The sequence below is a fragment of the Hydra viridissima genome, unplaced genomic scaffold (assembly GCF_058129835.1).
Source record: "Hydra viridissima isolate aposymbiotic clone 2 unplaced genomic scaffold, HvirCarnegie_v1 scaffold_13, whole genome shotgun sequence".
In the NCBI taxonomy this organism is placed as follows: domain Eukaryota; kingdom Metazoa; phylum Cnidaria; class Hydrozoa; order Anthoathecata; family Hydridae; genus Hydra; species Hydra viridissima.
In genome coordinates, this window is record NW_028324312.1 from 4,776,475 (window position 1) to 4,796,530 (window position 20,056).

General features: G+C 26.2%; 2 long non-coding RNA genes and 1 pseudogene across 3 annotated transcripts; 2 read left to right on the forward strand and 1 right to left on the reverse strand.

Moving 5' to 3' along the window:
- Positions 1–772: 772 nt before the first annotated feature.
- On the reverse strand, positions 773–2,016 carry LOC149880141 (uncharacterized). Its single transcript, XR_016446328.1, has 2 exons — positions 1,805–2,016; positions 773–1,051 (listed from the first exon to the last, which is right to left on the reverse strand). It is a non-coding gene; the product is annotated as an uncharacterized LOC149880141 (long non-coding RNA).
- A 4,905-nt stretch (positions 2,017–6,921) lies between these two features.
- Positions 6,922–10,629, forward strand: LOC149880142 (uncharacterized; annotated as a pseudogene). Its single transcript, XR_016446410.1, has 2 exons — positions 6,922–9,694; positions 9,793–10,629. The product of XR_016446410.1 is annotated as an uncharacterized LOC149880142 (transcript).
- A 508-nt stretch (positions 10,630–11,137) lies between these two features.
- Positions 11,138–19,798, forward strand: LOC145195600 (uncharacterized). The gene is made up of 3 exons (XR_016446433.1): positions 11,138–13,694; positions 17,570–17,715; positions 19,714–19,798. It is a non-coding gene; the product is annotated as an uncharacterized LOC145195600 (long non-coding RNA).
- Positions 19,799–20,056: the final 258 nt, after the last annotated feature.

The window sequence follows — 20,056 nt, forward strand, 5'->3', positions numbered from 1 at the left end:
AGCAAATTCTAAGCATTTCTGTGCATTTGTCGCAAAATTCGGTACTTACCACTGAATTGCTTGATGCCCTTGGGCATTTTTTTGCTCAGCCTGACAGGATACAACAAAATATGGCCAAGGGATCCAAGAGGAGTCGGTGAAAGCCTCGAATTTGGCCACATTTGGCCCAAATTTTGACGTTTTTTATGTTATTTTATTTTTCGATTTATTTTTCCTTTGGTGTTGTCTTGAGGATATAATTTTTTATTTTTTTATTTTTGTCGTATTTTATTTATGCGGCCGCTGTTATTTGTGTTAGATTTATATGATTGACTCTATTTATGCTATAAAGCCCTCTTTGTTGTCCTTTAAAACTTGAGACTGTTGGTTGGTTTTTTTAAGATATGTTATGGATGTCTGTTTTATTCTTCCTTTGTGCTTCTCTGTTACTTTATAAATTAACCGATTTTATTTATGATCTTCTTTTATAACTATGACCAGCTCAATTTTAGAGAAAGAAATTTAATAAAAAATTTATTTATTAACTGTCCTTCAATACTATCAAGCTAATTATAGTGTTTTCATTGGATTATATTATACGAACTGTTTGTTTTGATTTTTATAAGATTAAAATATGTAGCTATATTGTCATATATTTGGGTGATAATAGTAAAACACACATTTATTTGTTTCATATATATATATATATATATATATATATATATATATATATATATATATATATATATATATATATATATATATATATATATATATATATAAATAGAAATAGTTTACACCAACAATACATATATTTTTGAAAGAGAAATTTACTATTATAACTACTCATTATTTGTAGATAATAGGTTTGACCTGGAACTGTCTGTATATATGGCTAAAATGTTAGAAGTGTCTACTAATTCAAACCACATTCGTATTAAACTCCTCAACGTCATGCATTCAAATACAGTTCATATTCACACATTCTTTTTGAAGTCGTGTATTCTTTAGCTGAACTAATGCTCGAAATGCAATAAAAAAATTCTTTTGATCATGGAAATCTTTACAGCATCTGGAAAAATACATGAGCACTTTTAGTAAGTAAGAAAAATTCAAACGTATAATAAGAAAAACAAAAAAGGAACAACAACTGTTTAAAGATAATCAATGATTACAACATTGAATAACATAAAAGTATTCTAAAACACAATAAAAACAACTAATAACAACAACTTTAATACAAAGAATTTAAAAAGTGTAAGGAAAGTGTAACAATAAATATAATAATCAATTACAAAAATGAAATGTCATCAAAGGAATTTAATGATACAACCACATTAACTTTAAAGTATAACAAAGATAATAAACAACAACAATAATTACAAATATTGCAAAATATATTACAAATCATAACTAACATTAGCAACAACAACAAAAACCCTGCCTGAAAAACAGAATAGAAAGACAACATAGAAACACAGAAAACATAACAAAAAAAAAAAAAAAAGAAAAAAAACTTAAAAAAAACTATTATGTCTAAATGCCGGGGAAGAAGATGGTGAAAGCTCTAGACTTGCAGAAGGCATCCTTAACTATTACTTTTAAAAATTCTCTTTTATTAAACAGGCTGCACAGCATTACCGAATCATTTTCATAAAGTAAACACAAGCACCGTGAGAAAATCGATAAACCATAAACAACATAAACTTTGTAAAGAAATACTAGCACGTCTAAGACCGATTTTGTACCCCGGTCATTCAAGCTAGCTAAAGCAACTCTGTAAAACAGCCAAACAAAAACTCAAAGAATCAAAAACAAAACTTACTCAGTTTACTCCTGGTATTTGCAGATTTTGAAACTTGTATCACAGAAGCCCTTTTTATGTGTATTTTCAAACTTATGAGAAATACACCTGCTAACGTAGGTGTATTTCCCATAAGTAGCTCATTAGGGCAGAACTATTGTTGGAGAATAGGCATTTGTGGCAGAGGCGAACTTCTAAGCTTATTGTTTGCCTTAACCAATAATACACTAGGAAACGGCCCATGTGAATGTACGAATTTCATTCTATAGACGCTGGATCCGCACAAACCTAGGAATTTTTGACATTCACGTGACCAAAGGGGAGGGGGTTTTATCATGGAATAATTTAACCACCTCTCTCTACACCTCTCGCTCCCTCTCACCCCTCTTACTACAGGTCTATTCGTCATGCAACCGGAATTTTTTGTGCAGGCCTATTTTTTTACGGTTGTAGAGAATTATTTGTTTAGATTTGTTTTTAAAAGAAAATCCAATGTTGTTTATGATATATTGTGAATTATTCTTACATGATGTTATGAAAAGAAACTTGCATAATTTAAGCGTGGAGTTTTAGAATTCATTTAAAGCAAATAATAGATATTTTTTAATTTTAGATAAAGTTTTTATACCGTGCCAAAAAAATGTTGTGGGTATGCTTGTCACAATAATTATCAAAATGAATATATATATATATATATATATATATATATATATATATATATATATATATATATATATATATATATATATATATATATATATATTCATTTTGATAATATATATATATATATATAAAATGAAGAAACAACAACTATGTATGGTACTTAAAGTTTCATGCCTAGCGGCAATCATCAGCCATGAAATACAAATCAAAAAATCTATCGATAGATAGTTGTTGTTTCTTCGTTTTATATATATATATATATTGCTCTATTTATACAAAATATTGAGCACTCTTATACGAACAGGAGATATTGTATTTGAAAATAATTCAACTTGAAATATATATATATATATATATATATATATATATATATATATATATATATATATATATATATATATATATATATATATATCAAGTGAAGCTAGTAAAGTATCAGTGCATCAATTTCCAAGTGATAATGTTGAGCGTGAAAGATGGATAAAAGCCATTCCAATCTCTAATTTAGTTGTTACCAATAATACTGTTATCTGTGAGTACACTGGCCTCCATGTTTTGAAACATTTACAGTACGTGGAGGAAAATGTCGATCAAAAAATTGCTCCATCTGTTTGGCTGGGAGTACCCTTGTCTCAAATTCCAACTGCTGTTCCAACTCAAAGAACTACCATAATGTCTTTAAGTGGCATTAGAAATACATTATATGATGAGTTTATAAAAATCTTAGCTTAGAAACATTTCATAATGGAATTAAGCGTAATGTTTCTATTTTAACAGTCAATCTATTGATAACTGTTGACACCTGGTCTAAGTTTGATAAGATACTTGACTTTTAAGTTCCTTGAAAATGGACAATAAAAAAGAAGCAATTTTGCAACATATTTCATTTATGGGACAATAAAATAATTGGAGATAAAATTTATACATCAAACATAGTTATATGCTCATTTTGCATATTTTTTATCATCAGGAGATATAAGGCCAGAAGGATAAATTTAATTTCATTCTATGGACGCAAGATCCACAACATTCTGACATTTTTTTAATATTGTCATTATTTTTATGTCTTAAAGTTTATTTTAATTTTATTATTTATCACTTACTGTTGTTAATAGTTTTATCAAGCTCTAATTTTTTTTTTTTGTTATTTTTACTTGTTCTTCTGTATTATTTTTTTCTTCTGTTTCAGTTGTTAAAATTTTTTTTTTTTTTTTTTTTTTTTTTTTTTTCATATATACAGTTGCTATGCTTTTTTTTTTTGTTGTTGTTACAGGGCTTTTGTTGCTGTTGGTGTTAGTTAAGGTTTCTATTTTACTTCGTAATATTTTTAATTATTGTTGTTGTTTATTATCTTTGTTATACTTTTAAGCTGATGCAGTTATGTTATTAAATTCCTCTTATCACTTATCATTTTTGTAATTTATTATTACATTTCTTGTTTATTGCTTTTGTAAACTTTTAAAATTCTTTGTATTAGTGTTACTGTTATTTGTTTTTTTTTATTGTGCTTTAGAATCTTTTTTTGTTATTCAATGTTGTAATTATTAATTATCTTGAAATATAGTTGTTGTTGTTTTGTTTTTTTTGTTTGGATTGTGGTGGATTAAAAATTCCAACAGATATTTCTTGCCAATAGACATTTTAAAGTTACTTTGTTAACATTTTTAAATTGAGCTTGCATTTTTTTTGTAAATTTTTTTATTCAAGTTCGAGTGTTTTTCATCATAATTATAACTATCATAATAAAATCTACTTTATTGCTATTGCTTAACATTCTAAAATAATATTGTATTATTTTAATAATAGTATGCTATCATTTAACAGTTTAGTTTTATTTTTTAGTTTATTGATAATTTATTATGAAAAATTTTTATAATTGTTATGAGTGAATGAGGTATCAGATGGTACAAATTATATGATGCATCATGTGGTCATTTTTTTTTTTTTTAAAAAAGAAAAGTTTAGCATGTAAATAATATTTATGTTATGACAAAGTTGCTTATAATTATTATCAAATAATATTTGTGTGCACTTTTTTCATCTTATCAAGCAATTCATGTGTATATGTTTGAAGCGGAAATAAGTAAGTGAATTATTTTTTTAAAAAAGGAAATTAAAGTAAACAACATTCTCTTATAAATTTTTAAATTCATTTTAAAAATAATTGCATTTAGCGTTTTGAGGTATCATGGGGCCCAAAAGAATATCTGTGTGTTTTGTGGTGCAGTAAAAAAATATCTAGCATCAAACTTTACATTGCCTTCACAAATATACATAGACTATAGAAATGGACATATACTGTTTATGTTAATTAGCAATGATGAATCACACAACTCAATAAGCTTTATGGCTTCAAGATTTATAAAAGTCATATTAAACTTCTTGTTAGAAAATCAAAATATGGGCTTGCAATTTTTTAAGAGGTTCTAAACATTTTATTGACTTTTACAATGAGCCTTTCTTGTGTCAAATAACAGTATTGTCAGCAACGCATTCATTTCAGTCAACCACAAATTCAAGTAACACTATTTCATCTTTGTCAGTTAATGCATCTCCTAAACATATAAGTGTTTTATCTTTATCTGATTCAAGACCACTATTCAGACTAAGAGCTGACCAGCTGTCTCCTAGAACAAAAGTCGTAAAATGACAGTTTAGTAGTTTGGCAAATGATATTACTACCAAAATATGAAAGCATAGAGAGGATGTGAAGGTGTTAAGGGAAAATGTTAAACTAAGGGCAAGATTTAAACATCTCAATGAGGCTATTGCTCACAAAAGCAAGATAATTAAAAGTTTGAGAAATAAATAAAAACTCTAACATTTAAAGTTTGTTGTAAAAACACAGTATGCTGACAATTATTTTTCTTATTTTTATTGTTGTAATGTTTTTGTATTTCCTTGTATATTATTGTTATTTTTATAACTTTTGTTATAATTGTTACTCTTTTTTTATTATTATTGTTACTTTTTTATACATGATGTATATTTTTATTATTATTGTTTTTTGTTATTCTTATTATTCTTATTTTTGTTCTTATTCTTATTTTTGTTAATGTTATACTTGTTCTTATTGTTATTTCTATTCTTATTGTTAGTATTATTCTGTTTTTCTATTTTTAAAATTTTTCTCATTATTCGTTGTTATAATTAATTTTCTTTTATTTTATTTTATTACTTATATTTATATTTTCATTTAAACTATTCCTATTATTATTAATATTTTTCTTCTTATCATTTTTGTTAATATTCATGTTTTTACAGTTGTAATTTTTATTATTTTTGTTATTGTATTGTTATTTGTAATACTATTCCTTTTATTATTATTGTTATTTTTATTAATTGTGATTTTATATTGTCTTTATTCTTCATTTTTTTAAAATTGTAATTATAGCTAAATTTTCTTTTTGTTTTTGTTATTATTGCACTTATAATTATCACTTTTATTGTTGCTTTTTTTTTTCTTCATATCATTTTTTTTTTTAACTAAATTTGCTCTTCATATTGTTATTCTTTTTTATTGTTCTTCTTCTTATAATTCTCATTATTGTTATTATACTTATTATTATTCTTCCTCATTTTTTTTTGTCATATTTTGAAACTGTTATATTTTCTTTTTGTTGTTATTATGATTATTATTGTTATGATTATGTTTCTTTTTTGTTACAATTATTTTTAATTTTATTTTGTTTTTATTAAATATGTTCTTACTGTTATTCTTTTTATTTGTCCTTTTGTTTATATTCCTCTTATTGTTAATATACTTATTGTTATTTTTGTTCCTCTTTTTTTTGTTGTATATTTTTTAATTGTTATTTTTTTTTTTATGGTTATAATAATTATTGTTATAGTTGTTATTTTATATATCATCATTATTTGCGTTATCATTATTCCTGTTATTTTTGTTTTTCTTACTTTCATTATTACAATTACTATTTATATTTTCATCATTATTTTTGTTAATATTCATTTCATTATTTTCTATTTTTCATTATCATTATTATTCTTATTGTTACTATCCTTGTTATCATTTTTTTTACTCTTTTTGTTATTAATTTTTTTATATTTGTTGTTTGTTTTATTATTATCATTATTTTTATAATTCTTGTTATCCTTACTACTCCTTTTATTTTTGTTGTTGTTTACATTTACATTTTGTATATTTTTATTGTTGTTTTTGGTAACAGCTAGTTTATCATCTAATTCCTAATTTCAGGTGATTTTTGATGACTATTTTTTTTTTTTTTTTTTTCATAGTCCATTATAAGTCTGTTTCATTATGATTTAGTATGCAAGTAGTTTACTCATAAAATATTTCTATTAGATAAAGTAGAAAGGATTTAAATTTTTATTAGAAAAAGTAGAAAGGATTTAAAGTAGAAAGGATTTTAATTTTTAAATCATTTATATTTTGTTTGTTTTAGTTTTTCTTTTAGCAGTTTTATTTTTGTTATATTATTTTTTAGAAGGAAAATAGGGGTATAGATGTTATTTAAAGTTATACTTATGCTATTTCCATAAAATGGTTCTTACTACTTTAAAATTTCTGTGATGCTATTAACTATTTGTTCTTTTTTAGAAAATTTAGAAAAATAAATTAAAATTTCAGACCTCCCAGTCTGTCCCAAAATCCCAAAATGTCCCAAATTTTCAAAATTTTACTTTTTTGTCATAAAATGTCTTAAATTATAGGGTTATGTCCCAACTTGTCCTAAAATTTTAAAAGATTTTTTAAAATAAACGTTTTTATACACTGGTATGTTTATAGTAAAGTTATGTACATAAAAATAATTTATTTATGTAATAGAAAGTAATTGTTAACTAGTAAATATTCTCTATATCTATTGAATATGTAATTATTAATAATTATCAATATTTCATTATCATAAATTTTCAAATTTATTGTTGTTTTTAGATTTATAAAATAGAAAAAGTTGTAAAAGGCAATTAGATTACTTTGTTAAATTATAGATTATCTGTTTATTTATATTTATAAGATGTCTAAGAGAAAAACAAAATATAATAAATGGTGGGAGTCTGAGTTCAACTGGATCCAAGTTTGTCCTGGTGATCACTATTCTGCAAATTGCAAGTTATGCCAGAAAACCTTTTCAGTCAGTGGGAGCGGAGTTGGACAAGTAAGAAGCCATGCAATTAGCAAACTTCACACATTAAAGTTTAAAGAAAGAGAAGGACAATCAGAATTTAGTAAAAATAAAGATAAAGTTCTTGAATTAAAAGCTTCAAAGATTTGTTACACTGTCGAGGAAGAGATTTTAAAAGCTGAAATTGTTCATAGTTTAAAGTGTGTTGAGTCTAACTATTCTTTTGCCTCAACCAATGGAGATGGTAAAATGTTTGAAGCAATGTTCCCAGATTCAAAAATTGCCAAAGGATACAGACAAAGCGAAACAAAGTCTAAATACACCATTCAGTATGGTATTTTTCCATATTTTAAAACATTGTTATTGGAGGACTTACATGAAACTGTTTTTACATTTAAATTTGATGAATCTACTAATCAGCAAGTTAATACACAGTATGATGGTTATGTACAATGTTGGTCTAAAAAACACAAATGCATTAAAATTGCATACTGTGGAACTGTCATGGTATACCATTGTACTGCTGAAAAGTTGTTAGAACACTTCCTAGAGTTTGTAGAGAAAGTTAAGCTTAACATAAAGTTTATGCTCCATACTAATATGGATGGTCCTAATGTAAATATTAAGTTTGAGAGATTAAATTTGTCTGAGAAAATGAAAAGTTTGAATAAAAACATTATATCAATAGGCACATGCCCCCTGCATATAGTTCATAATGCATTTAGAGCAGGAGTTAATGTTTTAAATTTCAACATTGACTCATTTGCAATTGATGTTAAATTTTTCTTTAAACATTCTGCTGCAAGACGACAAATAGAAGATCTAACAGAAGTTATTTCATTCTTTATTCAAAGACATTCTTCAACAAGATGGGTGACACTCAGAAGAATATGTTCTCAGATTTTAGAACAACACAAGAATTTTTGTGAATATTTTTTAAAATTCCTTCCAACAACTACATCTTTTAAATCAACTGTTGGAGATACAGAAAGATATAAGAGAATTACAGATGTTTTGCAAAATGAAATGTCAATGCCTTATATTTCATTTATTGCTTTCATAGCAAATAACTTTGAAATATTTTTAAAAACATTTCAATCAATTAAACCAAGAATTCACCTGATATACTCTGAAATGTCAAAGCTTCTTGTTTCACTAATGTCCAAGTTTATTAAAACTAAGCTTCTATATGTTAATAATAATGGCAGCAAATCCATAAAATCTATTAATGAGTTGCTGATGATTGACGTGATTGACTCAAAAAATTTTAAGCCATTAAAGTTAATTGATATTGGCACAAAAGCCAAATCTTATTTTTCAGAAGCTCTAGAAATCTCATGTGGCGAGAAGAAATTTTGACAAAATTGTCTTGAGTCTTATCAAGCATTTACAAGTTATTTAAAATTGAAATTACCTTGGGAATCAGGTATTTTGAAAAATGCAATCTTTCTTGATCCTTTAAAAAAAGGAAGTAATGAGTCTCTAGCAGCTGTTTCAAATCTCACTATAGAAGTATGTAAATCATTCGAAGGAGTCTTGTGATAATATACGAAACGAATGGCGAGTTTACCAAATGGAATTGCTTTCAGAGTGCTGTTATAAATGTTCTGAAGAACTAGTTTCATTTGGGAGATATCAAACTTCTTACTGGGAAAATGCTTTCCAGCTTGCCGGTCTTCCTGCAGTTCCAAAATATTTATGTAGTTTCGATATTGATACACTAATCAATTCCTTTGAGACTAAAATTTTGAATGATAGTGGTTTACCTAAGTTTCCCAATATTACATCCCTTTTCAAAGTTGTTTCTTCACTTTTGCATGGAAATAGTGCCCCAGAGAATGGATTTTCAATTAACAAACACATTATTCAGTTACATGGTACTTCACTTGATCCGGAGACAATTGAGGCTTTGAGGTTTGTAAAAGATACCATATTGAGCTTTGGATCCATACTCGATATTCCTATAACTAAGTCATTTATACAATCTGTTAAATTAGCTCACTCAAGTTACAAAGCTGACCTGGAAACTAAACGCAGGTTGAAAGAGGAAGAAGAAAAGCATAAAAAAATTAAAGAGTCTGAGGAGGCAAAAAAACAAATTTTGAAAAATGAAAAACAAGCTATTCTTGCATCCATTCAACAAGTAAGTAACACTTCATAAAAATTGTTTTGCTGATGTGAATATTTTCAATTTTAATTTGTTTAATTACTGCATGAAGTAAAAGTTTGTTTCTTTTGCAGATAAAAGATGGTCTATCAGTTGCTGATGATTTAGTTTTTGAAGGAAATAGTGATTTGAAGAAGTGTTTGCTTCAAAAAAAACAGCACAAGAAATGATTTGCAGCGAGCCCAGTGTAAAATTGAAACAGGGATGAAAAGAAGGCAGGAGCTTGTTAATGAGCAAGATGTTTTAGAAAAACGGAGTAAAGAACTGTCAGTTTAGTCAATTATTGAGTTATATTGATTTATATTGAAACTCTATTTTAACTCTCTTCTGTTATAACAAAATAACTTATTTTGTTTTCTAATAAAATATCAGTAGGATTACTTTATAAAATAAAAAAAATTGTTAATATTTATTACTTTGTTTTTATTACTCCTTTACAAATCTATCAAATAAATAAAAAAAAAAAAGTAGAATCCTGTTAAGTCAGACTTTTTATGGGAACTGATATATAGTCTGGCTTAGTGAATGTTAAGTTAAGCAAAGCTCTTGGTATGTTAAATTTTTTGAAAATGTACTTATCGAGATAAGTACGTTGTAGGTATCAACAATATTATCATTAGGACTACATTAAGAGTTAGCAAATGGTGCGATTTAATTAGGGGATGGTTTTATAGTTGATTAATAAGTGCAAGGGGAATTGTCACTGTCCAACTATCCGACTTAGCAATAGTCTGAGTTATCCAGGGTCCGAGTTACCGGGATCCTACTGTGTATTTAACTTTGGACCTTTTTTTAGTATTTTAAACTATTGTCTGCTGACATTTTACATTTGTTGTCATTATTAAGCTCAAGATTTTTTTGTTTAAACTGTATTTTGTTTGTTATCTACTCTAAATATTTGTAAATGATTTCCAAGGGTATTAAAGGGTAAATAATATATTAATAATAATTGAATTTAAAGAAAACATATTAATTTCCTAAATTAAATTTTAAAAATTATATCTTGAAACTCATTCCTTACTTTAGACTGTCCTAAAACGTCCTAAATTTCACACTAATTGTCCTAAAAAGTCATAAAAAACTCTTACGATTTGTCCCAAAATCATAAAATTTTACCCTATTTTAGGAGTGGGAGGCCTGAAATTTTGTGCCAACACTGACATGGCATGTCACATGTTATTGTATGTAAAGGTTAAATTTTGTTATGAGGATTAAAGTTCTTATGAAAAAAAGGTAAAGAGTATTGTTTGTAAATGTATACTTTGTATCTTTTTACATTTTCTTGCATCATTTTTAAAATTTTTGTTTGCACACGTTTATCGTTTGCATATATGCTTTTTTGATATGTATGTGTATGTGGTAATAAGTGCTTTATAGTTGTTTTATCAATGTGTTTTTATAATAATGTAAAGTGTTTTTTTATTGTTTGTGTATGTGTCAATATGTGTTACATAGTTGTTTTAAAAATGTGTTTAAATATGTATATAAGGTATATATTTAACCTTAGATACATATTTAAACACATTTATTGTGCTTATGGTTGGTACATATGTTTATATTATATTGTTTCCATGTTTTCAAAGTGCTGTGATTTGGTAAACATCTACCTGAAAATCAATTAGTGTATTTTAGAGAAGGAGCAGAATGGCTTTAGATCATGCAGCTCAACGTGATACGCACCTAGCGGCATGATTTAGGTTAAACACTGAAAATGAAAGAGCACATTGCTATTCGTATGTAGACATTCCTTATCACTTTATATTTAATGATAAACATTGTAAATGGAAAGTTAGACAAAGGGGTGGTAATAAGGTGATAGTAAGAATGTATAAAGTTGATCCAACTGGAGAATTGTTTTTTCTTAGACTGTTAGTTTTGCAAGCAAAGGAAGCAACATCTTGAGAGGACGTGCGTACTGTTAATAGTATAGTACTTGAAACGTTTTATGAAGCATGTGTTTTGAAAGGTTGGTTGCAAGATGACACTGAATGGCAGAATACTCTTTCTGAGGCGGTTTTAACACGCATGCCAAAGCAAATTAGACAGTTGTTTTCAATTATTTTGACCTTTTGTGAATCTGACAATCCTTTACATCTCTGGAATGCATACAAAGCTTTTATGATGGAAGATTTCATTCACTGCTCAGTCCCTCTTCTAATAGCTGAACAAGCTACTCTTCATCAAATTGAAAAGATTATCAATCAAAGTGGTAAAACGCTGGCTGATTACAATCTGCCTGTTATTGATGAGTTTATAGGCTTAATCTAGAAAATTTTGATGAAAATGTTCAACAATCTATCGACAAAGCCAATTGCATGAGACTGCTGCTTAATGTCAATCAGTTAAATGTATGTAATGCTATCCTTGCTGCACTGAATGAGCAACAAAGTGTAGAAAATCAACATTCTAGATTTTTTTTCATGGATGGAGAGCTGGTAGTGGAAAAACCTTTACTTATAATTATTTGATTGCTGAAACCATAAGTAGAGGCTTTAAATCTGCTACAGCTGCATGGACTGGCATAGCAGCAACTCTTCTTACAAATGGATCTACATTGCATGGCTTATTAAAATTCCTGTTCCAATATTGGATAATAGCACATGAAATGTAACTCCTAACTCTATACACGGGCATTTTTTGCAACAACAACTTTCTGTTCAGAGGAAAAATCATTCTTTTTGGTGGTGACTTTAGGCAAATTCTTCCTGTTGTGAAAAGAGGACAACCAGCTGAAATAGTAGAATTGTGTATAAAATATTTTTTGCATTGGCAATGGGTGCAGAAGTTTACATTAACTAAAAATGTGGGAGTACAAGATGGGGAAGGTGAATTTTCCCAATGGCTACTAAAACTTGAGAATGAAACAATACCTGTCAAAGAGGAGGATCCTTTTAAAGGATGAATTGAAATAACAAATCAGTGCATTCTTATAGAACATGAATCGATTGTTGAAAAGATTTTTGGAGATGCTGATCAAAATGATTAAACGCGTGATTTTAACACCAACTAATGTTGATTCATTATCAATCAATGAAGAAGTGCTTGAATGTCTGCCAGGTGAGGTCAAAATTTATTTAAGTGCTGATCAAGTTGATACTGATGACCTTAATGAAAGAAATAACTTTCCTGTTGAGTTTTTGAACAGCTTAACTCCTTGAGGTATGCCACCTCGTTGTTTGAAATTGAAAATTGGTTCTGTATTTATGCTACTTAGAAATTTAGATCTCAAAGCTTGGTTATGCAATAGTACTTGAATGAAAGTTTGTGCTCTTCAAAGTAGTTATATTGATACAGAGGTTTTGACAGGTGTTTCTGGTGGTAAAGAGGTTTTTGTTTCTCGAATTCAGATGGCTCCATCAGATTCTAATTTACCTTTTGTTCTGAAACCTTTTGTCAGTTTCCTGTCAGATTGGCTTATTCAATGACAATTAATAAAAGTCAAGGTCAAACATTTGATAGAGTTGGGTTATATCTCAAAAAACTGTGTTTCTCTCATGGTCAACTATATGTTGCATGTTCAAGAACTAGAGCATTTAATAGTTTGTTTTTTAAAATTGATAAACATCTCATTCAAGGTATGGTAGGTGAAAAGTGTTACTTAAATAATGTTACATTTTCTAATGTTCTTAATTTATAGTCTTTAGGTTTTCATTTCGAAAACTTACTGTTTGTAGGTTGTGAGCACATTTTGTATGTATAACTTTATTTATTATTTTAATATTTTTTTTCATAGTTTTTGATAAATATATCTGTCATTTAATATTGTTATAAATTGTGTTTATATGTGTTATATAAAACCATATTTGTTTATAGTTGTATATTTGTTTAAATTATGTTGTTTCCATGTTTTCAAAGTGGTGTGACTTGGCATTATGTTGAGCAAGATTGATAACCTTGCCAGCCAAGCGATGTACTTATAGTAGAGGTGTGACTTGGCAGCATTTAGTGCCAGGCGGTGTTACTGCTTTAGAGCTAGGTTGTGTTGTCTAGCCTTTTTTAACTATTCTGGAAACACATAATAATGTCTGTTAATGTTTAGCGTAATGTGTATGAGAGTATGCAACCTTGATCTTTAAATCTAGGGTGTTTTAATGTCCTAAATTTAAAGTAATTGAATAACTAATATTGAACATAAAAGCAAATATACTTTTATGTATTTATATGTTTAGTAAAGAGATAATCATAGTTAACTTTAAATTGGTTTTCTAATTCATATTTTAATTTGGTTTGTTATTTTCGCTGGATTTTAGGATCAAGGGTGTAAATATTCTATTGTTATGTGTTATTGTTGTGATGTCTTGTGTTGATATTCGTTTTTAACAATAGACACCTTCACATCGGTGACTATTGTTAAAAATGAATAATAGGTAGTTTCTTTATTGGAACTCACTGCTTTTTCTATTTACTAAAAGCCAAGATAACATTATGCTAGAAATGTAATTTATATCTGAATTTGTTTTGTTTTTTTTTGTTTTTTTTTTCTTTTTTCTTTTTAGTATTGTTAATCCTTTTGTACTTCGAAATAGATTTTATAGTTACATTTTCGATAAATATTTATATTAACTGCCATGTCAAAATAGGTTACCATAAATAGGTAAATCAATTTTCAGTGTTTATGTGGTGTTTTTTGTTGTTGTTGTTGTTGTTGTAATTATGGTATCATAATTCCGGTTTTTTTTTCTTTAAGAGTTATGCATGACGCATTTATACGATTTTTAAAAAGAAACCTGATTACCTTTCACTGTAAATTTTTGTCAGTTCTTTTTAAATCTTTTTTAACGAGGGTGGTGAATATTGTAGTTTTGCGCATTTGTCAAATATCGAGTTACTTAAATTTTATAAGGTGTTTAACTAATTAATTAGCTTACTTTGCATTTGCAACACTTTTCAGGAAAGAAAAAATTCTTATATATGTTAAATTCTTATATATATTAAAAAGAAAAAATTATTATACATGTAAATCATTGTTTTATATTTTATCATTCTGGTAAAAGGTCTTCATCAAAAACTTGATTACTCTTAATAAAAATAACTCTATTCTCCTGACCACCATTAAGGCAAAAATGGAGAAGGGAGGTCCTATATTAGTGTCAAAATATTTAAGAGAATTAAATTTCGAGTAACAAAAGGAATTTTTAGTAAATAGTAGCAAATTACTGTTTACTAAAAACTATTGAAACAAAGAGGCCATATATAAATATTGTCAGATTAGTGCCATATATAGTAATGGTCAAATGTTCAGTTATTTTTAATAAATTTATTTAGTTGTGTGCATTTAACGTTTTAAAGACAATTTCCTTTTTTAAAGAAACATGTATCAAGGGGATACCAAAAAATGAATAACTCATGTACAACTTACGTTCGCTTCATATTAATCTTATTAGTTAAAGTTCATGTTATAAAAAACATAACAAGAATTTAGCTTAACTTTTTCGTCAATTTAATGCATGATGAAGTGTTATTATTTTGTGTCAGTAACTAAAAACATATTGTTTTGAACATAGTAATGTCGAGGAAAATAGTTTTGCCTTTCACTTATATGACCTATGTCAGTTGTAAATTACTCAAATAATGTTAAATAATTGATAAATTGTTATACCTCCGCATACTTTTTATTTTAATTTTACAGATGGTTAAATTTTTTCAAAATGAAAGCGTTTTTCTAAAAGGGTGTTAGTTAAGGTTTCGCAACTTTAAATTGTGGAAAACTGCCACTATAAATTAAGTAACAGACTGACCATAACCAGTATTACGGGTTGCTTTTTGCTAGTTTTTATTGTTATTGTTATTACTATTGTTATTATTACTATTATTATTAATATTATTGTTATTATTATTGTTATTATTATTGTTATTATTATCATTATTATTATTTTTTATATTATTGTTATTTTATTTTTATTATTACCATTATTATTATTACTATTACTGTTATTATTACTGTTATTATTACTGTTATTATTACTGTTACTTTTGTCATTGTTATTATTAGTAGTACTATTATTATTATTTTAATTATTAAAACTATTTCTATTATTATAAATATTTACATTTTTCTAATTGTTATCATTATTACTTTTCTTATGATTTCTTTTAACATTAGTGTTATTATTGTTTTTATTGTTTTTATTATTATCGTTATTTTTGTTTTTGTTAATAATTCTTATAGTATAATTATAATTTTTCTTTTAGATAGTTACTGTTATCATTAGTTCTATTATTATTATTTTTTTGTTTATTGTTATTAATGTTTTTATTAATAATAATATTATTTATTATGTTAATGTTATTATCATCATTTTAATTACTATTATTATTATTACTATATTAAATTTCTTTTTATTATTTTATTTATTGTTGTTATTATTTTTTCTATTATTTTTTTTGTTTCTTTTATTCATATTATCATCATCAGTGTTATAAATATTGCTTATATTATTATTATTTTTTTAAGAGTTTTTATTATTATTATTTTAAGTTTTATTATAATTATTATTGTTTTTTAACTTTTTTTTTTTTTTTTTTTTTTTTTTTTTGTTATTCCTTTTATTATTGTTAATTTTTTTTGTTTTTTTTGTTTTTTATTGTTACTATTATCATTTTTACTTTTTTTATTCTTATTAATATTCATATTTTTGTTTTTATTATTTTTTTTGCTATTTTTAATAGTTATATTGTTTTTTTAATTTATTTATTGTTCTTGCTAATATTATTATAATTGTGTTTTTCTTTTTTTTTGTTGATATTATTTTCTTTACTTTGATTATTCTTATTGTTTTAATTTATGTTTTTGTGTTATTTGCTTTATTTTTGTTACATGTTTCTTCGTCTTTTTTTACTTTTTTTTTTAATTTTTACTTGTTTTTTTTATTTTTACTTGTTTTGTTTTAAAATTCTTTTTGTTTTTTGCTTTGGTCATTATTTTTATAATTATTATTATTCTTTTTATTATTGTTATATTTGTTCTTACTACCATTTATTTTGTTACTAATTTTTTTATTACACTTTTTATTATTAGTTCTTTTCATTGTTTTTTTTTTCGCATAAGATTTATTATTTTGGTTGTTTTTATTTATATTGTTAATCTTTTTTTTGTTATTGTGAATGTTATTATTTTTGTTTTTTTGTTTTATCAATATTATATGTTTTATTTAAGTTGAATTATCAAAATATATCTGAAATACATTTTATAAAATGAGTGAATTAAATTTACATTTTAGTTTTCAAATTTTTTCTATAAAGTTTCAAGTTTTAAATAGTTTTGTTGCTCTTGAATGCATTTTTAATATTCCAAGTCATTAAATGCTTAGATAAATTTCAAAAAAGCCACTAATGTGTTTTAGACAGTTTAAGTTAAGCTTTTTAAAATTGTCCCCCACCCTTCCTCTGAAATTGGTCCTGTTGATACCCTTGTTTAAAGTTTAAGCAAATGAAGGAGTGTATTATGAAAAAGCATATTGTTAATTTTTTGTATTTCTATTTTCTCTAAAGAAATATATATTTGAGTTAACAATTTTAGAAATGAAATTGTAAAATATAACATTAAAATCTGTTAAGAAAATAATGTGGTAAGCAAATATGAAAGAAAAATATATTCAATAAGAATTTCATGTGGTTATCATTAGCAGCTCTATTGCAAATATTTTGAGAGAAAAATTAAAAAGTGTTGCAATCCTTTTGAAATGCAAAAGGAAAAGTAAAAAGACTTCTTTAAAATTTAATCTAACATTTATTATAGTTACAGCATATCTCTTATGGGAATAAAATGGAAAATGTTTTGTGAAGATTTATAATAGTTGTTAAGATTTCAGTTACTTTTAAAACTTATCTAAACTTGCTTTTTTTTTTTAGGGAACTTAAAGAATTCCCTTGACTTTTGCTTTTATAAGAAAAGAATTTAAATATAACCCCGGGTTTGAAAACATGCAGCAAACATTACAAAAGAGCAATAGAAGCTGATGAGGATTTTACTTGACAGGAAGAGTGGGAGTCACAAAGTAAGAAATGTTAAAGTTTAATACTTTTATATGAATTACTTTGGATTTCACCAGCAAAACAAAATTGTGAGGATATTATCAGACAGAGTTGCTGAAAAGATTTTGTTAGCATATAATATTGGAGATGTTTCTTTAACATCACAAATAAACAGCACCATTTCAAACAGTAACATAAAGATAAAGATCTAGACAGTTTAATGTATGAATTCCAAAAAAAATTAATTGATTGACTCCTAACACTATAAGGTGCAAATGTTAACACTTGCAACAAAATCTTGGGCGTATAAAAAGGTATCAAGTTACTTTGAACTGTCTGATTGTCTTTTTCTAAAGTTAAAAAAGATAAACATGAGCAGAGGATTTTATCATTACCAGGAAAAAATCTAAAAAACCATATTATACCAGAAACAGTCAAATTAGTGATAATTTTTTATCAAAGAAATAAGTTTCTAAGAAGGATGCCAGGGAAAAAAAGACTTAGTATTAAAAAAACCCAACACATTCAAAAAATGTTATTTCTACCTCAATCTTAAAGAATTACATGTTGCACATTTACAAAACACATCTAAAAAAGACTATCCTAATGTCAATGTCAGTTTGTCAAACTTTGCAATCTGAAACCCAAAGTGGTGCATTTCAGCTAATGTCTCAGTTAGTCTTAATATAAGTGCATACAAAAAATCTTCAAAATCCAATACTTCTCATGGATGCAATTATTTGGAATAAAAGTTATAAGGATTCTATTTCTGTAATTGTTTGTTGTGTTAGAAATGCTGTATGCTGCACCAATTTGACCAATCCCAGGTGTTTAGTACAAGAGTTTATAGGCAATTAGCTAAGAAAAATTATTCAAAGTATTCAAGCAATGGCAGACCACTGACTATACAACACTAGTGTTGCAAATACTGCCACTCAATAATTTTAATGACTTCTTTTGCATTAGCATTGAAAAACACAAAGTAATTACTTAAAAAAGAACTGCTAAGAAAATCTTAATCAAAAGAAATGAATAATTTTTGAAGATTTTGCTGAAAATTATCATTATATGTAGTCCAGGATGAGGTTAAAAGTTATCACTGGAGCAAAAGTTATTTATCACATTTTTTCACTTGCACTTTACTTTATAGAGAAAACAAAAATCTTTTTGTTACTTTTCAGAAAATGTTGATCACAACACAGGGTTTTTTTAAAAAATTTAAGAATATAAAATTAGATATGTAAAAGAAAATTTATCTGATGTATCTTGTGTAAAGTACTTTTCCCATGGCTGTTTGAAAGCAATAAGTTATAAATAACAAGAATTGATGCAATTTCTGAAGTATTCAATATTATTCCAAAAAAGATAATGGTAAAGAGTTTTTTTTAAACATTAAAAAAGTTCTTAACAATATTGAATAATGCACTGTTTTTGAAACTCAAACTCATGGTCTTATCATTTAAAATGATTTTTTAGTAAAGTTTTCATAATATTTTTTCTTACAAATTATGAAGATAATCTAGAAAGCATGACACACTTAAAAGTGCTTTTTAAGTGTCATAAAATACTGTAACTTTTTTTTTTTTTTTTGAATCTGTAGAATTATGTAAAGTTAATTTTGCCATGAGAAAGTTGTAAAAAATTTTAGATAACATTTAAAAAATAACTTGAATGAACTTTATCTTTTTCAGTATACATTATGAAATATTGTGTCAAATTTGATATTAATGTTGTAATACTCCTTTGCAAGTAATCTCTACCCAGAAGGTAGTAATTTTGGTACAGAATTTAAATGCCTTTTGTTGTTTTATGCCTGCATTATTACTAGGATAATACTACTGAATATGTGAACTTTAGTAATGAGATATAGTCTTTAGCACCACCAATTGTTAAACTATGAAAACTGTATTCCACTACAGAAATTAATATTCTTCTTACATAATTTTAGGCTTTGAATTTCTGCAACTGAAGTGACTATTATGCTTTAATAACTAAATGTTTCTAAACCTAACTTTTTTTAGGCAGCTGGAGCTGATCTAACCAAAGAATGATCCAAAATGGTAACCATACTGTAATTAATTATTGAAATTAAGCAAAATAGTTGTGAAGATCTTAACAGTTTTTTATCTTTCTTATATATTTTTACTTTAATTTTTTTTTAGGTTTAAGTAGTGAGTATTTGATAAGGCTGAGCACGAATATGACAAAGACAGTCAACAGAGAGGCTGGCAAGTACCGGATTTGGCGACAAAACCCCGTTTTTGGCTCAATTTCCATACAAAACGTCGAAATTTGGGCCAAATGTGGCCAAATTCGAGTCTTTCACCGACTCCTCTTGGATCCCTTGGCCATATTTTGTTGTAT